The sequence below is a fragment of the Syngnathus scovelli genome, chromosome 18 (genome assembly GCF_024217435.2).
Source record: "Syngnathus scovelli strain Florida chromosome 18, RoL_Ssco_1.2, whole genome shotgun sequence".
In the NCBI taxonomy this organism is placed as follows: domain Eukaryota; kingdom Metazoa; phylum Chordata; class Actinopteri; order Syngnathiformes; family Syngnathidae; genus Syngnathus; species Syngnathus scovelli.
This window is the reverse complement of record NC_090864.1, coordinates 11,268,328-11,286,404: the sequence shown is the minus strand read 5'-3', so window position 1 is coordinate 11,286,404 and position 18,077 is coordinate 11,268,328. Positions and strand designations below refer to the sequence as shown.

The window sequence follows — 18,077 nt, the reverse complement described above, 5'->3', positions numbered from 1 at the left end:
AATTTGGATCAGCACCAAATCGTTTACAGCCACATCACATTGATGCTGCCCGTACTGAGCAATCATTACATTTGGCATTTTAGGAACAACCACAAAACAAACAAAAGCAGGAGAAATGACATTCCATTTGTCAACAAAAACAAGATAAAAGAATGAAATAATAAAAAAGCCTATTCTGTTGCCATATTCCCTTGAAAATGATTCCCCGTGAGTCTTCATTATTTATGTCAAACATCTTATTTCACTTTTATTATTGACTTTTGTTTGGTGCCCTTTGGTGGACAAGTTTTACAATTAGCTTTTCTTCTTTTGTTTTGTTTTTTAAGAAGGAACCACAGCAATCTTCCCACACATTCCACTCCTCAACTGGGATTCGTTAAGACAAGAAAGTTTTAATCCAGACAACAATTTTCAATCCTGAACGTGTAAAAGATTCTTGCTTGGAACATTGCAACATCTCTTGGAATTACTAGGTTAAGTCATTTTAAATAGAACAGAAGTACTGTCAAATGCAATTTTCAGATGAATTTTGCAGCAAGTGCGTTATAAAAACGGGTCTACCTAATGTGACCTAAAGACAACAATAGCCCAAATTACACAGCCTGAATATGTCTATTTTGTCAAGATACAAAAACATTTCCATGCAGTCTAACACTTGCCAATTGAGAAGTTAAACCTCCATAAATCCTGTGCCGTATAATCCAAGCATTCATGTGAAATGTAGGTGGTCTACTGTACACTTGCATGACATGGAATGTTTCAAGCAGGGTCTCTTTGAAATCAGCAGTACGTGGAACAAACTCGGCAGTCCCACATTTCTCTCATTTCTGCAGTGCCGAGAACAATACGAGTGCTGAGGTAAATCCCCCAACTTGTTGTTTTGGTTATGGATATGTTTACACAAGGATGCACCATATATATAAAGGGCTCTTTTGCTCAAAGCGTTTGAGTTTTTTTTTTGGGCATCATTTTATGCAGATTTCGTTGATGATTTGCGTTCATACCCATGAACATGTGTTTGTATACAATATTTCATTTCAAAGGGGAAAATCAAGGAAGGGGTAAAGTGGACGGGCAGGGGGGTTATTTCCACTCTAAATGACAGAGTAATTAAAATAGAGAGGGGACTACTGCCAGACCAATCTGGTAAGAGGAGTTTTGGTAAATCTGTTTTTATATTCAACAAGCCCTACAGCCAGACATTCATTTATACCACTGAGATTAATGCTTATCTAATTGTAACTTATTTAAAAACCATTTTCTTTTGGATTGGGTACCAATCCGTTTTGTGAATTACATAGACTGGGGGGACTCCAAGACAGGCATTGGTCGCTCGTGTGTGTTTTTTTATTTTTTTTTATTATATTCTCATTTTCATTACACATATGCATGTGTATTGCTGCTGCTAATGGTGTTCAAAGTAGGACACAACTATTATGAGAAAATTAATCAGGTAATTTTGTGAATAAAAAAATGGCACTGCATCGTCAAGTGCCCATACAAAATGAGTTCAATAATATTGGTCCTTTAAAACAGTTAAATAATTTGTTGGAAGATATTAAAATCCCAAACCTTATTGGAACCTCAAACCAGAATTTGGAAATTACTAATAAATAAATACACCTGAACTAATGTGCCTCCACTGCAAATATTTTTATCTATAAAGCTGCCAGGAAAATTCTTTGCTTGCAATTAATCACAACATTTTTGCAGCAAGTCAACAAGTAAATGAGCTCTGTGTCCATAAGTTGAGTTCCTAGCAAAGAAAAAGAAAAAATCCCCCTGGAACACAAAAGGGAAAATCCACATCAGGACTACAGTACATACTGTAGACCCCAGGCACAATGCTTTGGGTCATTGTCAGTAAAAATCTAATCCACGCGACACCACGTGAGCCTGTGCGTCTCGAGAGCAAAGCCAAATGCCTGCTTCTCATCTGGCTTCCTTTATCCCGCTGACATTGACAGCGTGCTCCTTGCAGTACAAGGCCTGTTGTTTAATGTGCCATAACTGGATGGAACATGCAGATGTTGCATTTCCAAAACGATAAACAACAATTTAATCCTCAGGGACACTGGCATACAAAAAGAATATAGTGATATCTGCACGGTCAACAATGCAGTGCGCATGCTCAAATATGTATATGACACATTTGCTGGCATAAATATGTAAAACGTGGGGTGCTGCACCAGAACCCTGTGCCAAGACATTTGGGTCAATTGCAACATGCATATTGAGGAGAATATTGGTCCTTATCTTGTCTTCTGCTACTTATTTCAGTTTGAGGCAACCACATTGCTTTTTACAGCATAGGTGTCAAACCTAAGGCCCGGGGGCCAGATACATCATTTTCTTCATCCGTTTGTTGTGTCGCTTATACTGTATCTAATATTGGGCGTTGGCATTCGCAATGGCTCTCCGAAGGAATCTATGGCTACGATGAGTTTGACGCCCCTGCGGAAAATGAGGAAACGTCATTCGTAACTGGTGGCATAACCAACTTTTCCCTCCATTTCTTCCTTGGTAAATGCGATTGTTGTCAAAAGGAATTGAGCACAACAATGCCTTGTTCAGTTCTTGTTGCATTCAAAGGCGGCATAGCTAGAAGGCTTTGGGGAAGACCGCTTGCTGCTGGGGGCTGGTGGGCACAGACCAGCTAGAAAGTGAATTTTGCATACTGTACGGATCATCGCCCAGTTCAGCGCAGTCACATTGAATCCGCCGTCAAGCAATTGTGCTTCATGAAACCGTCAACCCTCATTTACGTCTGCCTGTTTTCTTCCCCACGCAGCTGTAAACAAGGCCTCGGCTTTGAGCCGTCTTCCTCAGTCCCAGTGTGCGCTAGTGCCAGGAGAGCGTGGACAACAAAAAATCATCTTCACCCAGCTAAAGCTACCATTTGTAGACGTGCAATAGGCAAAGGAGTCAAGGACATGGGTGCTCCTGAAAATGACAAGGCTGGACATATTTGTGTCCTCCTCGATCTTTGAAACACAATAAAAACATTTGTGTTTCTTGCCTGCATGATGCAGGTTTTTTTTTTTAAGAGACATAATATCAGGATATGCCTGTGCGGCAATGTGAAACACAAATTGAGGGCACACATGCATCTCTTCAGTTAATATACGTAAAAGCAAGGCATCTAGCCAATGTTACCCTCAAAGTGTGATCTTTTTGATGTGTGCACAGTAATTGTGACCCACCCAACAGTTTCTTATTAACACAACAAGCGCGTCAGTTGGTGTAGACAGAAAACATAATTAGTATTCAGGCTTAATTAATCTACGCTGGCCCCCTTAAAGTGAATTGGGCAATTATTTATGCATGTGTGCTCGTCTGATGCTAACAGATTATGTACGTTGCTGAAAGAGAGGGGAAGCAAAACCTTGGAAAATGACTTTGAAAACTTTACACCATAAAAATGTCAAAACAAGCCGGACTTTGAATGAATGATGGTGTAATGCGACGAGTACACATTTTCATTACGGTCAAATCACCATGTAAATACTCGGGTGCCAATCAAGAAAAACTGCAATTAAGTGAGGGGAATTTAGACCAAAAGATAAAATCTCACACAAGTTGGATCAAGGTATTTCCTTCATGGGAACTCCTTGACATTTCCAAGGGTATTCTTGTCTGGTTCTCAATTGAAGAACAGCACGAAGGTATGCCAAATGTCAGTGGTCACACTGGACCAGGCCCTTTCTCAGTCCTGACCGCTGTTCATCACTGCTTGGTAAAGCCAGCAAAGTATTAACAACAATATACAAATCATCTGATTTAAATATGACAACATTTCTAATGAATTGTGGTCAGTTGTTTTTTTTATGTTAAATTTTCTTCTTTATTTACAATGTCCTCTGGAGAGCACAGGACAATGGAAGCCATTTATAGCAGTAGAAGAGATAAACAAAAAAAAAATAGCATTGATTGTTCAACTAGATAATTCATTTGAAGTGACAGTGTATCAATTGATATTTTTACCATTTCTTTTTTATGATCATTCACATAGCTTGCACAAGTTTCCGCTGAAATAGCAAAACAAACCTCAGGCAAAGTGTGAAAGATTATCCCATACTATGCGAGCTAGTCTGAAATGGAAGACTCTTGCTTTTTTTTTTTTTTTGCACTGAACACTGCTGCTCCACTGGGGTGTGATTGAAAAACATGTAAAGCTCGTGGTTTGTATATGCGAGGCAAAATGAGTGTTGTAACAAGTGGGCTAGTGTTTTTGTAATTGTTTCAAATTACTCAAGGCGTAATAAGTCTGTGAAACCGGAGCCAGTGTGCGGTCAATGTTAACGAGGCAGAATCCATGCACCTTATCACGGCACGGAGAAGAATAGTCTTTTTTTTTTAAATTGACGGATTCGTCAATTGATCATATCACCAGTAACACAATACTGGAAATTTAAAAAAAGCTGTCCCCAATACAATTAGCCTGCAAAAACCCAAATAATGAAGAATATCAAGTCTAAAAATAAAAATATTTAACGAGCAAGTTTTTCGACATCATTCCACCAAAATGACTTGACACAATAGTTGACCTTCTCCAGTCTCCCTCTGTTTTCCCGAGAGTGAGCATCTCCTCTGTCATCCAGTCTGCTAAACCCAATCAGGCCTTAATCCAGAGTGACACTGGGCTCTGTGTTGCACAACACAAGCCACGTCCAATTTTCTGCAGCAGAGTCCAACATCAAATCTTTGCTTGACGCTTTTTTTCTTTTTCCACAAACATGGATAAGGAGTGTAATTCAATAGTCACCAAGGGACAGGGCACCGTGCACTAAAGAATATTGTATTTGTTCTCAGTGTTTGAAAACAGCCAGCCTCCCTCAAGACACAAATCCAAGTAAAAGGGGCACACACTTTCCCCCGCCCTGCCAAACAAAGATGCTCGCCATCCATAATATGTCCGTCTTTGCCTTTTAAAGCGCAAGTCACAAAAGCACACACTTTTAACAACCGTGCAGTCAGAAATGCATTTTTAAGTTAATGTAAAGGAAGGTTACCTTCAGAGGCCCACATAGTCTGTCCTGATGATCAGCTCCAAAGTAGTTGTCATGGTATTGTTGTCAACACACATGCGTCTCATGTAACCTCCTCATGTTCTCTTTCTCTCATTGCAACAAGAAGCACAAGTGAAAGTAGGATGCAAAGTACAAATAGATAGGCTGAGGACTGATTTTTAATATTTTTGGATGACATACGTATAAATCAAAATGTTTCCAACAAGACATACGTAAATGCCCGACACCTGCCAAGAAAAAAGTTGCATCTTTATGGAGGTCACGACTAGCAGATGGCATCACCGTTTGTTGTCTTTTCAGTCTATTTTATTATTAATGAGTGTGAAATGTTGCTCCACTCAAAAATCCATGGCCCTTTATTATTTCATTGGGACTCAGAGGGAGACATTACTGGTAAAGATGGCCACTTTATCACCTTTCCGCAGTGACAATAAACTCTGCCAAACTGAAGGTAAAATACTTGCTCTGCTTTGTAAACATGCATTATGTAGCATATGACAATTGCATTATACATTATTGAAAGGTAGCTGCAGAAAAATGCATTTCTCAAGCGGAAGCCAGCAAGTTAACCAGCTGCTCTGAGAAAAAGATTCAAATTGGCTTATGTTCAAAAATATTTGACAAATGATCCCACAGTATTATGTAATACAGTATATTTCCAATACCAGAGGCAGTGCAATTAGGAATTCATCCAAAATTTGCAGGACGACGCTAAACTTCCAAACTATGCATCAGGCTAAACCACAACAGTTATTCTAAATTGCGAACCAGATGTAATGCTCCAAAAAATAGGAGCGACACATTTAGCAGATTACATATACCCAAAACTGAGACTAATTTGACAATTTTGCAACAACAAAGGCCAAAAATGTAAATAAAATGTTATTTACTGATCCACACAAACTGATATAATCACAACAGATCATTTTTCTGTCTTCGTTAAGATACATGAATAAGATATGCTCTAATTCAGACCGCCAACGTCCTAGCTAAGCTGTCATTGATCGTTTATCCGATTAATATAGACCTAAATCGCCATCTTATCCAATTTATTCTTAGTGCAGGCACGAGAGTGGCTAATTATGTTATCTTACCTAATTAACCTGTATAGGGATTCGACTGCAGGACATGGGATTGTTCATCCCTCATCCAAGTGTTCATTATTCTCTTTACAATCATTATCATAAAGTGGCGAACTTGATGTTGGCCATTCCAACGCCATTAATCTAGATTGAGTCCTGCCTTCTATTTCCGTGGAGGCGAGGGGTCCCTTTGGGGTCATTTTTAATTATCACTGAAAGGATGGGAATTCTGTCACATTGTGGTCACAGTAATCAGTGGCATCCCGCGAGGGCACGTTACATCGATGCCGTTTGACTACATTTGTGATTTTGCAGTTTGGCCCTCTTCGCCTCTTCGCTGTGTGTCAGCTTTCACTCTGAATGTCAGCTCCAACCTATTAACACAGCAAACGAGGAGCAGCTCAATAGCCCTCATTGGGCCATGTGTCATTAGTTAATCGGCTATTGATGAGGTATTGGCATGCACCTAATTAATCTCACACCCGGTGTCGGCTTTCATGTGTTTCCTTAATTATGCTCTTCATCTTAGTCTGTACTCATCAGCGCGCTGCCTGTTTGCTGTTGGACACTGAATAAAAGTGAACTGGCAAGTGTCACTGGATGTGGCTTATATAAAGAACCCAGATCATCTGTAAGGCATTTGTTTTTAAGTGTGATTTAAGATGGATTTCAAATATTAATCAGTTTTGATTTCATAATTTGTGATAGCGTTATGCAAGGGTCATTCATTGTAGTTTTTTTTTCTTCTTCACAATGCACTGCAGATATCCGTCCTGATCCCATTCGAACAGCAGAGAAATATTTATATAATATATTTTCATGTTGTTGCATTCCGTTGTGTTTACCAGACGCATCATTTCATTTCATATCAAAGCACTGAGCAAGCCCCGTGAATGCAGCTCCACTCTTTGTGTCTCGGCACATTGCTGATCAATAGCGCTGTGCAATAGCACGCCAGCGTACATGCAAGAGCACCTGAAGGTGACCCTGACTGCCGGCATCACCACGGGGCTCCAATAAGCTGCTCTTAAACTGCTCCTCTGCGAGAGCAAATCTCCAACTTTTAGCCTGCCGCTGTTGGTTTGATTATTGTTTATAGATACAGCCGAGAATTAAAGTATGGCCTGCAGGCAGCATAATTATTTACAGCTGAAAACTCATATCATTACCAGCATGCTACTAATTGCCAGAAGTAATATCAATGTTAGTTGATTAAGTGCTTTTTTTTTTTTCCTTTCCATTTTCAGAGTCTGTAATGTGAAGAGATTGTTTTCCCTTAGCATATGGGGATGATACTTTATCTCAATACAGCTGTTCATATGGCTACACGAAAGCCATTAAAGCAAATACGAATTAGAATAAAAATGTGAATTAAAAAATGTAAAAGATTATTTCTGAAGGGCACTTAATGTCACGAATCCATCCATCTCTTCTGGAATTAAACCTGTGCAGGCGAGTGGAATGATATGTTAAAGGGGCAAGGCAAATGGTGATTAAAAGTGGGCCTAGGGTCATCATTAGGGCAAGAGAAGTTGAGAGCAAGGCCAAGTGTGCAAAGGGGTCTTAGAAGAATCTTGGTGACTGTCAGGAGACTCCTCAATGACATTTCTTATTAATGATGTAGGTAGGATATATTGTATTAACCAAAAGTAGGGATAGCTTAAATCGTCATCACCTTACCATGCTCTTGAAAAAAAAAATGATATGCTTGCTCTCATGTTTGTCATTTTAGTACAGTCCCTAACATTTGCAAATGTAGATCACCTGTCCTGACACGAGTCGCTCTTCCAAGTCGCCACATCAAGTGTTTGAAATGTAAATGTCCTCAATGACAAACTCCACTCTTGCTTGTCTACGGAGGACATGCAACGCTGACCCTTAGGGTAGTCGTGAGCTCATTGGACTATTCATAGACTGCGTCCTCTGCTTCTTTTGCCTTTTAAGTTTTTAAAGGGTATAGTGTTCACTCTGTGAGTTTAACCTAGATCTCTTTTGAACTTTTAATGATCTATTTCCTACAGTTAATGATTCAACGCGGAGTTTACTACTGTGTGTGCACTGACATATTAAAACACGAGCAATGATGCGGAAGGTAACCATGGCTACGCTGTTATTTCCTTCTCTGCCTCATTCTTGAACTTATGTTCAAGACATTTCCTTCAGCATTTATAGTCGTGTCATCTAATTTAGTTGACAAAACACCATTCGTTTTAATGCTAGCAATAATATATGGGATGTAAATCTAATTTGCAAAGGTTGATGCAATTATTATTATTATTTACTATATAATTTCAAATTTATTTTAATTACAAAGCCTATAATTAGCCCAACCTTGAGGAACAGAAGTGGACACTCACTGTATGAGTGAGTGAATAATTGAAAATATTTGACTCCACAAATGTGCATACCGCTTGTTGACAGAGCTTGTATGCTCACGTGATGTATGGATTTTAATATGTCTCTCCCTGGAATGGCACGTTACATATTTCAATACAGTGTGACTTGAAGCGACATCTTACTCAAGACTTTTCATTAGCTGGTTTGTCAACCCTCTTGTTGTTAGTGAGTTAAAACCTGGAGCCAAACACAACACCATTGGATCTTCAGGCAATGTCTTTTTATGTGTGGGACCACAGTGGGAAAGTCTATGAACGCACAATGAAGTTATATATGTGCAAGACAGAAGCGACCGACTGACGTATTCTCTGTTGTATAAGTCACGCATCCCTCGCAGGCATCAAGAAAACAAAAGACGGTGAATCATGAATGTGTATTATGAAGATCGCAGAGTGGTAAATTGCTAATTATCCTAGCACGTTGCAAATGAACATCTTGCTCGGGATTTTGCGCTGCACTCCCTAAAGCCACTTCCATTCATTTAGCTCAAAGGGGTCATCCGTAAACACACTGAACATGCTAAAATTGATTTTTTTATATTTCTTTCAACTGTATATGCTTAAAGAAACTACTATAGTAACTTTCTCAAGCTACATTTACGCAACATGGTTCAAATGACAGAATGGTGATCTTTTTTCTCCCATGCGGCCTAATTCACACATGGAGTCAGATATCCATCCATTCATTTTCTACCGCTTATCTGTGATCAGGTTGCAGGGGCAGCAGCTTAAGCAAGAAAGCCAAGATTTCACTCTCATGCTCATGTGCAGGGATCTTTCCCAGACAAAGCAGGTGTTGTAGTCTCTAGAGAGTAACCTGGATCAACTTAACGTGCCACCTCATCTGGCTCCTCTCTATGTGGATGAGCAGCAGCTCTACTCCTGGAAGATAGAGCTTCTTATTCTATCTCAGCATTCGAATTAAAGTCTAAAATGTTGTGTACAGAACCACATAGACCAAACAGTCCATATATACTCTCAGATTCATGTTCGGCTAATTTCATAAAACGCTACAGCTGACCACATTGATCTAATGTGTTTGGATTCATTCCTACAATTAATATCTTGCATGTAATCGAATCACCATGTTCTAAAACCGGAAATTTACCTCATGAAATAAGATATGTAGCAGACATGACCGAGGGGCAATCGACTCTACACGATCCAGCTTGACGCAATATGCTGGTCTGGCATCGTTTGTCACATATCATGTTCTCTCTCTCTCTCTTTCTCTCTCTCTCTCTCCCTCGTGCAGCTTTAATGGAAATGACTGAACTCTTGCGATTCTGTCTCTCTTGTTCATGGCATTACTTTCCTGCTTCCATTTAGCCCTCTGGTTATTCTTAAGAGTTGCCCATTACTACCCTAATGAAAAGGGAGTAAGACAGAAAGTTCCAAATGAATTTACAGTACAACACACCTTTAAGGTAGTAACTGACTGGAGAAATTAGACATGATTGAAGTTTTCAAAAAGCCTACAGCGTAGAAGGGATAACAAATGGCAAAATAATGTCACCAGAAGGGAAAAAGGTGGAAAATATTCACAATGATCGGAGTAGGGGGGCTTCTCTCAGTTGGACCCCACTGACACTAGCTAGCCCTCCCCTGAGCGGAGTGCACTTATTCAAATGAGCAAGCCATTAGCTAGCTCTAAGTGGTCTTTAACCCCCCTCTCCCAAATTCAGCCATTTTTTTGCAAATTAGCCAATTTTTGGTGAGGGTCAAAAAGTACCACTGCAGTAAATATGAGAAGCACATTTGCAGGATTAATAAGAGGTCATTTCAAAGTACTCCAATGGCGACATCAAGCACGTTTTCTTCTGCAAGGAGAGGACGCCATTCCATTACTGTTAGGAATTCCTCAATGTGGCAGCCACTTTTTACGTGCTCGAGGGGGGAGTGGGGGGGTTCACCTTTAGTTCCAGTGGATAATAATACTCCTATTAGCTCATTTGGTTAAGTCACATTAAACAAAGAGGTAACGGGTTGCCATCAGCTCGCAGTTTCAGAACAGTCTCAGGTATGACTTGGTATGTTTAATAATATTTTGGAACAACTTTTCCAGACTGTCTCAGGCAAAATATAATTTGCACAAGTATATTTTTCTGTATTTTGAGCACGGATTATTATTCAAAACGTAATGGAGCGGGACAGAAAATGTCCATGCCTTGCTTCAATGGAGTATTTGAAAAAAAAAAATCTCTCCTCTGCAAGCCACATTTATAAGCATAATTTAGTTTTTGACTTGAGGGCATTCCTACATCAACAAAGCATCTTTTTGTGGATGTTCTTCTCATGACTTCTCGGCAAAGTCATCTACAGACCGATATCTAATCATCATTACAAAAGCCTTGTGAAAGCAGTTGACAAAAAATGCATGAAGTCCTGCAGAACAAGTTTATTTGAGGACTATCAATTTAGATTCTTACTTGTCAGATTGTTTACATACAAAACTTGGTCATAGTGTGTCGCAAAGGTCCATCGTTGGACCAGTAGGGCACATGACCTCATATTTGCATGAAACCTGAGCAAAGCAACCAGTTAGCCAAGCTTTCAGGCACATCTTCAAGGAATCAAGAGTTTCATTAGCAACAATTTCTCACGACTAAAGTCAGACAAATTCAAAGTAATCGTCCTTGGACCCCACGACCTAAGAGATAAAGTCTCTAGCGACAAAAGTGCTCTAGATTGCCTCACGTTTGCCTCGAGCAACACAGAGAACATCCGTATCACCTTTAACCAGGATTTAGCATTTACGCTCGCATTCCAAAATTGTCAAGGACAGCATTCTTTCGCATGTGTAACATTAAAAGAAAGCCAGTCCGTCACTGTTGACTGACTGATCCAGTAAGTGGTTAGACAGTCTAAACTGGTCTAAACTGCAACAACAAAGGATTTTGAATCCATTTTCAAAATCTCTCTCACATATTATGTAAAGCAACCTATCATTGTTTGCTACTTTGCTCAGTATGTGACTTCTTGTACAGAAAACTTTTGGTTTGAAAGCTTTTTCTACTTTGTCCTAAATGTCCAGTGCATGGTTTAATCCAATTGGGAAACAAACAATAAGCATTTGCTGTGCACCAGAGAAAGTAGAGTGGAAATAGAGAGAGGCCGAAGTGAGCACTCTCGCATCCCCATCCTTCCACTCCATCAAGCATGCACCAGGGCAGACGGACATATGGGTGACGCTACATTCTTTAAAGAGGCAAATTCCTGACCCCTCACTTGCCACCGCCTCCCCCTTCTCTTCATCCCTTCCTCCTGGTCTGTCACTCACAAATTGCCCGTTCGAATGTCAGCCCTCCTCTTTATCAAACGAGTCCATTGTCTGCCAATTGGCGGGGCGCTGACGAGGAGAGGCGAGGCGAGGCGAGGCGAGCCCGGAACCTCTCGACTGCGAATGGCCGCGTGTTAAATATTGCTGCTTGCTGCTGTCAAACTTTTTCAACGCGTTGCACGCGGTCAGACATGCAGCCCGAAAAATCAATACAGCTTTGCATGGGTCTGACCCACATACAAGGAGGCCAGTGGCTCTCCAGTTGAGCTGGTTTTATTATTTTGAAAGCAAGAGTGTGCGTTCACAAATGTGTGCATGTGCCTATTGTCATGTTCATGTGTGCATTTATGAATTTAATATACATTTGTGTGCACAAGCGAGAGACTTTTTATTTGCTCGTGGGTGCGACTTTCAGTGTTTGCACGTGTGCGTTTGTGTGCGTGTGTGTGTGTGTGTGTATGGTGGGCCCGAGTGGGTGTTGACTTCACACAAGCCCTTCCTGCTGCCTGACTTCACTGTCACTGATTGCAAGCGACGCGGCACTAAGAAAAGAGCAAAGCTGACTGTCAGCAGCGATTAGGTCGACTCCGCAGACAAGACAAAGAGAGAGGAAAGCACATGAACATTAGCAATGGCCGTTAAACAACTTGAGTCCGTGAGATTTGCGGACCAACCTGATTTATTAAAAGGGAGCATCACAACTATGCAAAAAAAAGTCTAGTCTATTGCTGGTTCGAGTCATGTGAAAAAGGAAACGCTGATATTCCAATTGTACTGCTGAAAGCTTGGGCTTTTTTATTTTTAGATAAAACGTACATCCCCTTTTTTATATACCTAAAAGCAACCAATATTTAAAGACTGAATTTGAATAATTGATATAGGAGACATCTCAGTGCAATCTGAGGAGAGTGCGAGTATGACATGATATGAAATGTTAAAGCTTTCTTTTACCCCCTTCAGGCACTTTAGCCCAAATATAATGAAAGGAACTTTTTATTATTATTATCATCATGCCATTCTGTCATTTATACATTCATATACAGTACAATCCTAAAATGTCTTTTTCGCTTTGATTAAAAATGAAAAAGCAGACTGAGAAACTCCTGCATAAATCCTTTTGTTGCACAAAAGAGCGAAACAAAAATGAGTTCACACCCCCACTCCAAAAAATGTGATGCAAACTTTTGCTTTTCCTTTTCTGACTTTCCCCTCATGTGCCAAGACTCACTCTTTATTAATTCTTTTCTCTCCCCCGCTTACACAAAAGTCATAACACCAAATATGCATTCATGCATAGGCACGCACAAGCAGGCTATATAAGAAACAGAAGCCCACATAAAATGTCAAAATCCACATGCAAAGTCAGAAACGGACTCCTCCCAAAACAAAACATGCTCACAAGCGGAATGAGTCAGAAGCCCAGACAGAAGCGTACAAAGATTGTTTTTCCCGCTTAAGGTAGAAATGGCTGCCAAGAAGCTGGGCTATCCCACAAGCCCTGTAGCCAAGAGACCGAGGCTGACGACTCACATTGAAACTTTCTGTCTGTGGTTGAAAGCAGAACTGCTAATATATGCTTATATATCATAGCATATATCTTATATGCTTTGTCGCATTTGTTGTTATCACCCGGAAAGTACATATTTAGGGCTTGAGTAACTGTTAAATTTTTTGTAGCACTTAAGTGAGTGCTCTTCTCTAATTAAACTTTTTAGCATATTGATGCATCAATAGTAATCAAAAACAAAAATGCAGAACATCAAACCAAACAAATGCACATATTAAAATATCTATGCATCATCTCGGAGTTACAAAACATTACCAACAACACGGCATGTTCAACAAATATAATTATCCTTTCTTCTCAGAACGTGTCTTTCCCCCCAAAAAATTATTTTTATACGCCTAGCGCACGACGGCAAAATGTTCAATGACAGTGTCGTGTCAGGGGAACAACGTAAGCTTGCGACCCGGCAAACAAATACGCGTATGCTATTTTTTGCTCCTCCAAGATCAGATATTTGGGGCAAGGTGTTGCTACTTTCCTGGTGGGTCTCTCAGGGGATTCGTGTTTGTGCTTCGTCTTTGGTCGGAGATAAATGAAAAACCTTTTGACTTCGCCTCCAAGGAGAGCAGCACAAGGCGGGAAAAACTGTGAGCCGCGCTAGGTTGCCTCAAACTGTGAGAAAATGAGTGGGGGAGCACGAATAAAACTATCAGCATTTAGATGCTTGTTCTATTTTTAGTTTGGATTAACACAAAAAAAAAAGCAGCTAAACAATGTTGGCATAGCATGCATGATAGTAATCTTGAAACATTTCATGTGAATATTATATTTAATATCCAATATTGTAAAATTCTAAAGCAATTTTTCCTTTTTTTTAATCTTATTTGGACTTAATTTGTGTTTGCAGGTGTTCCATATACAAACGCATCTGAATAGATTTTTTTTTTCATTGATTGGCATTAGCTGAGGATTATCTTCATGAGAATCTCAAATGCGGCCGGTGCGTGTGTGTGCAGATCAAAGGGGGGAAAATATGACAGTGTGCTGTTATTAAGCTTGTCACCACCTGCCAGAATTATACATAGATAGCATTGTGCCACACCTGTGTCTATTCGTGTTTGTGTCTGCTGACAGTGGAATCTTAAATCAATAATAAGGCGGACAGTTTGCCTTAAGACCTTTACACTTCCCTCCAAATATGGAACACACACAAAATAAGAACTCGCGTCCAACTTTGGTTTTATTTTCCATTATAATTTCATTTTGCTCAATCCTGCCACACCTTAAGAAGAAAGGCTTGAACACATATTCCATAAATAGTCAAGAAAAATTAAGCTAAATACATTACCAATAACATTTTTTCTTTGCACTACTTCAAACCATGTCAACAAAATAAGTTGCTCAAGCAGAGGCGGATGTTCAAAAAAAAAAAAAAAAGATCAATGTGCCCCAGTAATACAATCGCATCACACCAGTCCCTAAATCTTTGTCAAGGAAACGCAATTGTTGTAATGCGTTTATTGAAACTTGGGCAAGGTTTTTATTTAATCACAACATGCTCTAACAGCACTGGCGGTAGATGAGGGGGAGAAAAAAAACACAATCTTTCATCACACCATCATCCTTGGGAAATCCAATTTGTTGCTGTTCCTCAGCTCGGCATGCATGTGTGTGAATTACTTCATGGTACATCTTGAACATGGCGTAAATCCTCAGCTTGTGCGTGTGTGTGTGCATATGTGTGTCTGTGTGTGATTTCCTGTCATGTGCAATAGCCATTTAATTTTTATTTTTTTTTATTATCAGTGCATTGGGAAGGCACCTTAGGCTGAGTGAGTGCATCAAGTGTGTAAGTGTGCTTGTATGTGAAATTACAAATGTTATATGTGTACTCATGATATGTATTGATACCTCACATGAATTTAGCTTTATTCTTAAATTACTGCTGGAATATATTTGGGGCCATGGCTGGTGGCAAAGCCAGCCGGGGTGTATTTATATGTGGTTGAGGAGGAGAGCCTTTAAATGAGAGTTGGTTAACTTTGTGGCTCGTAAAATGGCACAGAGCTGCAAACTGTCTGGCATCAGTATCCACATCACCCGGTGGTAGAAAGTTGTATGTGCACGTATACATGATTTGATATGTTGCTTGCTTATAAGTCATCCTCCACCTGCCAACCTGGCATGATTTCCTACCCCTTTTCTTTTTCTCGTCAAATTTGCCAGATGTTTCAGATTAGTTAGCAGTTGACTTTGGTTGTAGTCTCGAGTCAAATGCCATCACCCCTCGAGCAGCCCCTCTGTAAACCATAAAGACTTGAGGTTAACCAAATGGAGGAGGGCAAAAAAAAAAAGATACTTGGGCATTGTTTGTAGATGAGGAAATCTTATTGGTTGTAAAAGCACCAGAAAAAACGCTAACCCAGCTGCATTAAAGCCATTACCTGAATCTAGCCTGAGAGGAAAGGAATTTGACTCCAACTTTTCAGCAGCAGCAGTGTCGTAATATCCGATGATATGTTGAAGGCAAACGGTGGCATCTGGCAGCAGAGGACTTGTTCCTGTAACAACATAATGACATCTGTAAAAAAAACAAAATATTTGAAATAGCAATACTTACCATTCTTGTGGAAACTTGACTGAGGTCAATTCATTGGGATTTTTTTTTTTAATTCATTGAAATGCATTCCCTCCACTGGCAGAGCTAGAGGGGGCCGCACGGGGCCACTGGATCCCCCCAGATGCCAGGGCAGATAATTGATTTTGGGGTATTTTCCTGTACTTTCTTTCCTATGATAAATATAGTTGGGGGGAAACAAATTCTCTTACAGTACGTAAACACACATTATCAAGGAGAGTCACCCTAGTAAAAAAAAAAAAAAAAAAAAAAAGTGCTGTGTGCATGTGCAGCAATATGGTGTTATGGAAGCATGAGCCCTCTGGCTTGCACCAGCTGGAGATCTCCAAATTAGCACAGTGGCTGCTGCATTATGTTGCTCCAATCTCATCCTCTTGCCCGCCAACCTCTGCCTCATTCCTGGTTATCACCTTCAAATGTCTCCTGACACATGAGATCACTTTGCTCCATCGCTACTTCCTGCATATGCTGACTTTTGTCATTAGGCTTCATGTATTAATCATTTACTGAGAAATCAGGAAATGTGTAGAAAATAGATGTAACATTAATAAAAATGGGAAACAATATCATTTATGTAATCAGAATTAATAGTTAATGAGTTTTACCTTTACCTTTGTAGTGGATATAAACCGTTCATGGCAGGAAGTGGCTCTGCAGAAATGTGTATTCACATACCAACCACAACTTCACTTCCTACTTACTCCCATCCACGCACACACACATGGACACACACACACATTGCCCTGCAGTGGTGTTGTCAGCAGGTGTGTTTTAGTTTGTTATTATTATCCCCGTTAGCCAATAGCACATCAAGCCCAGCCCTACTAATGAGTCAGGAATTCATGTCTTCATTCAAGTGCTGGGACGGGCGTGGTTGCACATGCACCAATCCGTACACAAACACATACAAGGGGGACCTGAGGGAGGCCGGGTAACTGAGCCAGCAGCCCAGGGAGCTGGACCAATTATGCTGTTAGGATAAATGTAGCGCCGGCTATGCAACCACTGCGGTACTTAAAAGACAAAAAAGAGCAAACCTTCTTTTCTTTCCTTTTCGATTTTAAATGGAGGGGACTTTAAAACAGATTTATGGGTCAGTTAAATATAGTAGGCAAAACTGATTCCCTAACCAACCATCCCTCCTCTAACTCCCTCCATCCCTCCCTTGTATTACTGCCACCCTTCCATCCCCCACCCCCAGTTCCTTTCCCTTTGGACTTTTATAAAATGATATATCTCTTAAAAGAGATGGAACAGTTTCCCCAGTGGAATGCTCAAACTCAAATTGACAATTCGGGCCTTGTGATTTAATAGGCCCCGCCCTCCCCTTCCCCCCTTTCTTCCAATCACCTCCTCTCGCTGATGTCTTTCCTTTCAGTTTTTCCTGACCAACAAGGACTTATTAAATGAAGCCTTAACTAAATCTCAGTTAATGAATTATTCTAACACCTACGATGTGATTATTGTAATTAATGAGCCTCGGCGTAGCTACGGTACCTTCACACCAGGTTCCTTAAGTGAACATCTTGCACAGACTTAATGTGTTTCATTTTGACACAGATTTAAAGCTTCCTCCCGATCCCTTTCTACCACAACCCCAAATGCATTGTGGGAATGGAAATCTGGGTCTCAAATTAATTTCTCTTAAGAGAGAGGAAAAAAATACCCATGAGTATTTATGAGAGACTTTTATGCAATTAACAATGTTAGTGTGTAATACGACAGGACTGTCTGACCTCAAGTCGTTGTTTTGGGGTGCATATATCGTCATGTTTTTTTTTTTTTTTGTCTCTCGTTAAATATTCTCTCTCGCGTCGAAAGTGTTTTACTACAAATGTGTTTACCTCAACAGCCTGAGAGTTGTAAATGCAACGGTTAGCAGGTTTTCAGCAGCGTGCATGGAGGTGCAAATCTCTCTCCTCACCACAAGGCAGCCTCCAGCCAGCTCACAGACATGCACATGTACTTTTTTTGCACACATACACACACACACACTGGCTGCTGCTTTCTGCTAATCCACAGCTCCAGCACAATCCACTTTCAGGGCTGCAAGTGCGCCAAACAGGCCACAAGTTTGGTTCCATATCCAAGATACACAGTTCCGAGCCATGTTTGAGATTGTGTTTCAGAAGCAAACACACAGG

At 40.3% G+C, this 18,077-nt stretch overlaps 1 protein-coding gene across 5 annotated transcripts in view; it reads right to left on the bottom strand.

Annotated features, from left to right (window-relative positions):
• ofcc1 (orofacial cleft 1 candidate 1) overlaps positions 1-16,822 on the bottom strand; it is a 61,141-nt gene extending 44,319 nt beyond the window's left edge. Inside the window, exons 1-2 of one of the 5 annotated variants that reach the window (XM_068648782.1) lie at positions 16,545-16,822; positions 15,740-15,856 (exon numbers count right to left, since the gene is read on the bottom strand). The gene's annotated coding sequence lies outside the window, so the exon portion shown is untranslated. The other 4 variants (XM_049748780.2, XM_049748778.2, XM_049748782.2 and 1 more) reach the window with 4 other exon arrangements.
• Positions 16,823-18,077: the final 1,255 nt, after the last annotated feature.